We start from the raw sequence: 5,883 nt of genomic DNA, 5'->3' as shown, positions 1-5,883 counted from the left end.
GTATCGAGTATCGAATATTTTACTTAGTATCGGTATCGAGTTGAAAAGTTTTCTATCGTGACAACCCTACTCCATAGTCTTGAAAGCCTAATCTAACAGCTGTGGGTGTGATAAGATTAATGTTTTGGAAATCTGATTTTTGAAGTCTGCTAGGATCATCACCAATCAGAGTTTGAAATCCTTCTGTTTTGCTCTGGGGATGAGAGATATATCCGCATTAACATCAGTAATGGACTATGTTGGTCATTTTTAAACATATCTGTGTCGGTCCAATGGGTAAAATGAGGCAAATACTTATTTGCATCCAGTTTCTGCTTTTATTTCAGGAGGGGGAAGGGAGTAGATTGATCACATGGTTTGTCTGGTCATGTGACAGTGATGCAAAGGATCGTGGGTGTTTATCTGCAGGAATGTGGTCATTTTTTTGTTGATGTCAAAAGAGTATTAAAGTATACAGCATTGGTTAAAATCTGTTATTGGCCATAACTGTCGTTTTAAGATCAGATAACCATATGAACCCACATTTTTTCATGTTGTTGCGTCCCTATTATGAGCTACTGACATTTTCTAGAAGCTTTTTCTCAACCTTTATTTGCATTTAGGAAAGTCAGAGTTTTCAGTTTTTTTGCAACCAAGGAAAAGAGGTCAGATTTTGATAGTTTGCCATTTAATTTGTGTTAAATAATTTGCGTTCCTCTTGGCTTCCCTTTAAATGGACATAACTAAATCTGAATATTTGTGATCTAATTGTTCTGCACAGGAAAATTTTCTCAAACCCTTATATGAATGGATAAATCCAACATCAGCACTGAATGAAATGACCACAGTTGGAGCTGGATTTTATAATTCAAGAGTCAATATGAGAGACAATTGACCCAAAAACTAATAGAAACGTTCTTTCATTTAGATTCTAATAGAAAAATAACTCAATCAGCATTTTAAAGAACCTAAATGTGATTCTGCAGATAGTACCGCCTCAGAGCTGGACAAAGGGACTCACTATTATGCCTAAACTCTTGACTTCAGAAATCTGAAACAAATGAACTTAAAAATCTGCAGGGGATCAATGTATTCCTGAAGATATGAGGATTTAATTGGATTGGCTCACAAACCAAAAGCAGTTTTTGCAGTAGAAGTTTTGTGTTTAGATATTCTCTAGAGATTGGTTCCTGGTGCACGTCATTTGCAAGCCAGCACAGGCTGTTGGGAAACCTGCTGACTCACCACATCCAGACATTGGTCACGTTGATAAATCAGTCAGGAGGAATCTACAGCATTTACAGCAGGATATTCTTATTGAACTTTGGTGTTCTATCTAATTAAGCGAGTACAGAACCGGTTGCTTTGCAGCACGTTTAAGTCTATTAATTCTTATCCGCCCTCTAGCTATGCACCTAAATACCTGTGATTATTCTTTTCTCTCCTACCTGCAGAAATGTACAGCTTGTACTGCTACTCATCAGCCTCACACGAGCACACCCTCCTCACCTCCAGATCTTTTCCAGATTAGGTTTTCTACTGGCAGGAGAAGCACAGACTTGCTCACGCTGCATGAGCATTTGCATTCAGGCAGTCTTTTATTTCCCTTCTACTGCTCTGTTTTAGTGACAGTTAAAAAGGGGTTAAGTCGAAGGGCAAAAGCATAACAAAAAGTTAGATAAAAAAGTGAAATTTTTACTTACTTATCGGAAGCAGCTCTGTTTATACAGACATTAAAAGCAAGCATGTATTTAGTGGTGCAGTAATATCAGTACAATATAAACAGCATTAATATTATAGCTGTAAAACAGAGTAACCTTAATGCAAAATGATTGCACATTTCTACAGACCTTCTGTTTCTGCAACCAGAGATGCACCTAAGCAGTGTAACTTGACTTTTATTGGGGGAACATCAAGATTCCTTTTTTTCAGCCTGCTGACCAGCAGTGCAAAGCGAACTGGTTCAGCCTGGTTTCACTGCTTTACAGGAACTAAGACCGTGTGGCTAGAAGCAGCCAATCAGACCATGTTGGTTTTACACTGGGATAGTAATGGAAAAATTTATCTTTCTTTGATTAATCTAAACATTAACAGTTTTCTGCAGTATGTAGATAATATTTAAATCTCCTGAACATCCTTTAATGTTTTACAAAAAGCTGTCTGCATGGCTCTTATTAAGACGATTGCAGTGTTTCATGCGCAGGCTGTCGGCTCCTCTTCATCGCTCGCTCATCCTGTAACCACAGTAACTGTGATTTACTGTCATGCCGCCTGTGATTTTCAAATAACTAAAAGAACGTCCAAGAATTTATTTTCCGGTGGCCTACGCAACCTGCACAAGCAGATCCGAGCGGCGGCTGCTGGTAATCCGCCGTATGATCTCTTGTGTTTGTGTGCATCTCCTCAGGCGCTTCTACATATCATAGTTTCAGCCAATTCATCGCAGCTGATCGTTCGAGGGAGCCATTCGCTCTGGCTCCCTCGTCGCCCACTTGCCGGACGTGTGTGACTGGCTACAGGCCACCTCATTCCTACGCTTCGTGTAGAAACTTTATAGAGGAAGTTTAACAGTCTGTTCTTCTCTTTCTGCAGGGATGCATGCAGCTAAACTCAGAAGGAGGAAGGAGTTGCAGTTTGATACAAATGAGAAGGTGTGTCAACCTGAGACTGAAGGCTTCAACCGCTCAGGTTCTGCCTGGCTGACTCACAGCAGTTCTTCACTGGCAAGCTTTATGTTCCTGTACACATGCTAAAGCTGCCAGCTGAAGAACTGCTCTGGTCAGCCCTGCCCTACAGGCTTTAAGAAGAGGATAGCAGCTGGTGAGAATGTAGCTCACTAACCTGTTTTGTTTATTTGAAACATTTCTGTATTTTGTCTTTATCCATTAATTGATTTTATGGGGAAACAAAGTTTTCCTGCATATATTATGTAAACAATCTGTTTTCTCCTCTGTAAAATAAAGAACAAAATGTTCCCCTGAGACGACTCATTGTTCATTTCAGACTCAAGGCATTAAAATACCTCAGCAGAAGATGTCAACCATGACGATGGTGATTTTAAAAAAACTAAAATCCACAAATATGTAACAAAGTTTTGTCTGTAAGAATAAGACTATCCGTTTCAATGTTGTTTCTTTGAGTCCTAATAAAAAAAAAGTGATCAAACTTTCTATCCAGCCTGTTTTTAGATTCTATAACCCAGGACTCGGTTCAGCTGCTGTTACATACACTCTGGTGGAAGAAAAGAGGGAAAAACTTGCATAACGTCTGTTTTTCTCTGCCTGAAGGCGTCATCAGCTCCTCATCAAATTCCTCCGCAGCATGCTCACTTCTTAAGTCACAGGACAAACATGGAGAAGTGCTGGCATGTATTACAGAGGAGAAAAGTGTTTGGAAAACGGCTCTATTTTTAATTGTTGAATTTTAGTTTTCAAGTTTTTGAAAAGTTATGAGGGAATTCTTAACAAAAGCAAAGATGAATGGATATAAGATAAGACTAAGCTTTGAATTCAGTGTACTCATTTTGTATTATTTTATTTTATGGTTTTGCCACTGAATTTGATAACACTTTTGAAGCATGTATTCTCAAAACTCACCACCAGGTGGTGTAATGTCCTAAACTGAGGGGAAAGGATGAGGTTTTAAATTCTCACTTGAATAAAGATGAGATTGAATTTGTGAAGCATTTTTTTTTTTATATTGTCTTTTATTCAGCTTGGGTCCCCTTTAGGTTTGATATCTTGCAGAGAAAAAAAATATTCAACATTAAAATGCATTATTACTTTATGGGTGTTTTTTTATGCACAAGTTTAAACTTGTGTGGAGTTGCTTGATTCACAAAATGTCAGTGTGACACATTATAGCTAATTAAGGCATACCTTCTACTGAACATACTAGAATGTCTTATAACCCAGCATAGCCAGCAACTATTATATAACAATTGATTCTGTTTGCAAGCTGCTTACGGAATCTGATATGGTCAGAGCCAGGATAGGGTGGTGGGAACCAGGAAAAACTGAGGTTCAAGAGACTGTGACTGAGATAAAAACCAAGAAAGTATTTATTTTATTTTTTTTAGACCTGCAGCAGTCCTATTATTGAGCACAGTAGTGGTAGCTTCAGACCAGTTGACCTTCATTTCCAGAATCGCACGATAATTGCAGTTAAATATTTGGATTAATCACAGATGAACTATCAGCTTCAAATCATACAACTTCACCTAAAATTAACCTGTAGAAACTGAAACTAGAGCAAAATTAGATATTAAAATCAGCCAACAATCCAAAAGCAAACACAAACTGTTTTTATAGTGGGTAAAGTGGGATGTGATACCAGTCAAATTCATGCAAGAAGAAGTTAATAGTTCATGACTAATGGAGACCTCACTGCTGAAGGTTTTTGTTTCACACTTGTCTTTTTGGCCCAGTCTGGTATTGCAGCTCTACAAACAATTCCTTTGACTATAATTCTTTCTGCTCCAATGATCGCAAATATGGTAAATAAATATGGTATATAAAATGTGTTTAACAGGGATAATTTTTGACCAAATTTACAACAGATTCCTCAACGAAATGATCAGTAGGATATATATATATATATTTAATTATAATGATTATAAATATCAGAATTAATGGGAAATCACTATCTACTACCCTGTGCAGTAATCCTGTTAAATAAGAGACGTCAGCTGTTATATATAGATATATATGGAAGCACTGTATATACCCCATGCACCTTTTCCTCCTTTTAGCACCTTCTTTTGACTGTTGAGCCGATGCAACAAGTAAAATTCTCCACTGTAAGATCAATAAAGTATATTTTACCTTACGTACTTTTTGTTTCTGATTGTAGAAATAATTTGTAATGCACTTGTCAGATATCATGCATTTGATCAGGGTACATGGGGTAAACACATTATACACTTTTTAATTAAATAGATGCAGGATTTCTGTAGGAGTCTAATAACGTACAATTATTTTGGTATTTGTAGTTATTTGATATGCTTTATGGTTAATCTTTGTTTTTGCATTTACCAAATTTACTACTTAAAGTTATTAGATATTATTCTTAATTAATATCAATTTAGTGGATTTACACTTACTTATTGTGGATATTTGTAAATCAATTCATTTATCCTTGGGTTTAATGTTCCAGAGACATGATGCTTGAGATTTTAAATGCACCTTTATGCATTCCTTTAATGCATATATATAACGGTACAAGATCTACTCTTTTGCAATCTTTTGAGGTTGCAGTGAGTCAAGCCAGCTGCAAATAACTTCTTTATAGTGCTGTTTTTCTTTCAGGAAAAAGGGAAACTTCCTGTCGTATCTAAGCATACCGGCAGGGGGCGATGTCCATCCCCTTCCTGTCTGGACACAACAAAAAGCTCCACCTGCTGCAGACAAACCAGCAAAAACCTTAGAGCACAGATAACACTGGACTAAACTGACCAAACTAAAAGTAATTATATTCATTTTAAGGTGATTTCATATTCATAGCCTTAAAGGTGGGGCGGGCTTAATGGTTGCAAATCACAATGAAATAGAAACTATGAAATCACAAATAAAAGAAACAAATTGTGTATCTCTGTTTTTTAGACTGAGCCTTCTGTTTGTTGATTCATGCTATCAATTGTTGGCGAAGTTTAAGATTACAACCTAAAATAATAAATGACTAAACATCTTTCAACCCATGAAGATGAAATCTAGAGGTGAAATCTTAAAGACAATATGGAAATGGACTAAATTGTTTTTATTTTGTGTGTGTTTGAATGCAAAGCAATGATTGGTGATCACTGCAGTCTGGATGTCAGTATTACTAAAGAAGATGGAGGAAAGATTTCAAACATATCTGCTCTTCCTTTTTCAGCATAGAGCTGTGTTTACAGAAGTTACTTCATCT

General features: G+C 36.8%; 1 long non-coding RNA gene across 1 annotated transcript in view; it reads left to right on the top strand.

The window, feature by feature from the left end:
• LOC107084204 overlaps nt 1-2,960 on the top strand; it is a 7,699-nt gene extending 4,739 nt beyond the window's left edge. Inside the window, exon 2 of the long non-coding RNA XR_001481210.1 lies at nt 2,572-2,960. This is a non-coding gene — a long non-coding RNA (uncharacterized LOC107084204). The remainder of the gene's footprint in view (nt 1-2,571) is intronic.
• The last annotated feature ends 2,923 nt before the right edge of the window (nt 2,961-5,883 follow it).

This window comes from Cyprinodon variegatus, unplaced genomic scaffold (genome assembly GCF_000732505.1).
Source record: "Cyprinodon variegatus isolate N-32 unplaced genomic scaffold, C_variegatus-1.0 Scaffold94, whole genome shotgun sequence".
Taxonomy (NCBI): Eukaryota; Metazoa; Chordata; class Actinopteri; order Cyprinodontiformes; family Cyprinodontidae; genus Cyprinodon; species Cyprinodon variegatus.
The sequence above is the reverse complement of the archived record's forward strand: the minus strand, read 5'-3'. Positions and strand labels throughout refer to the sequence as shown.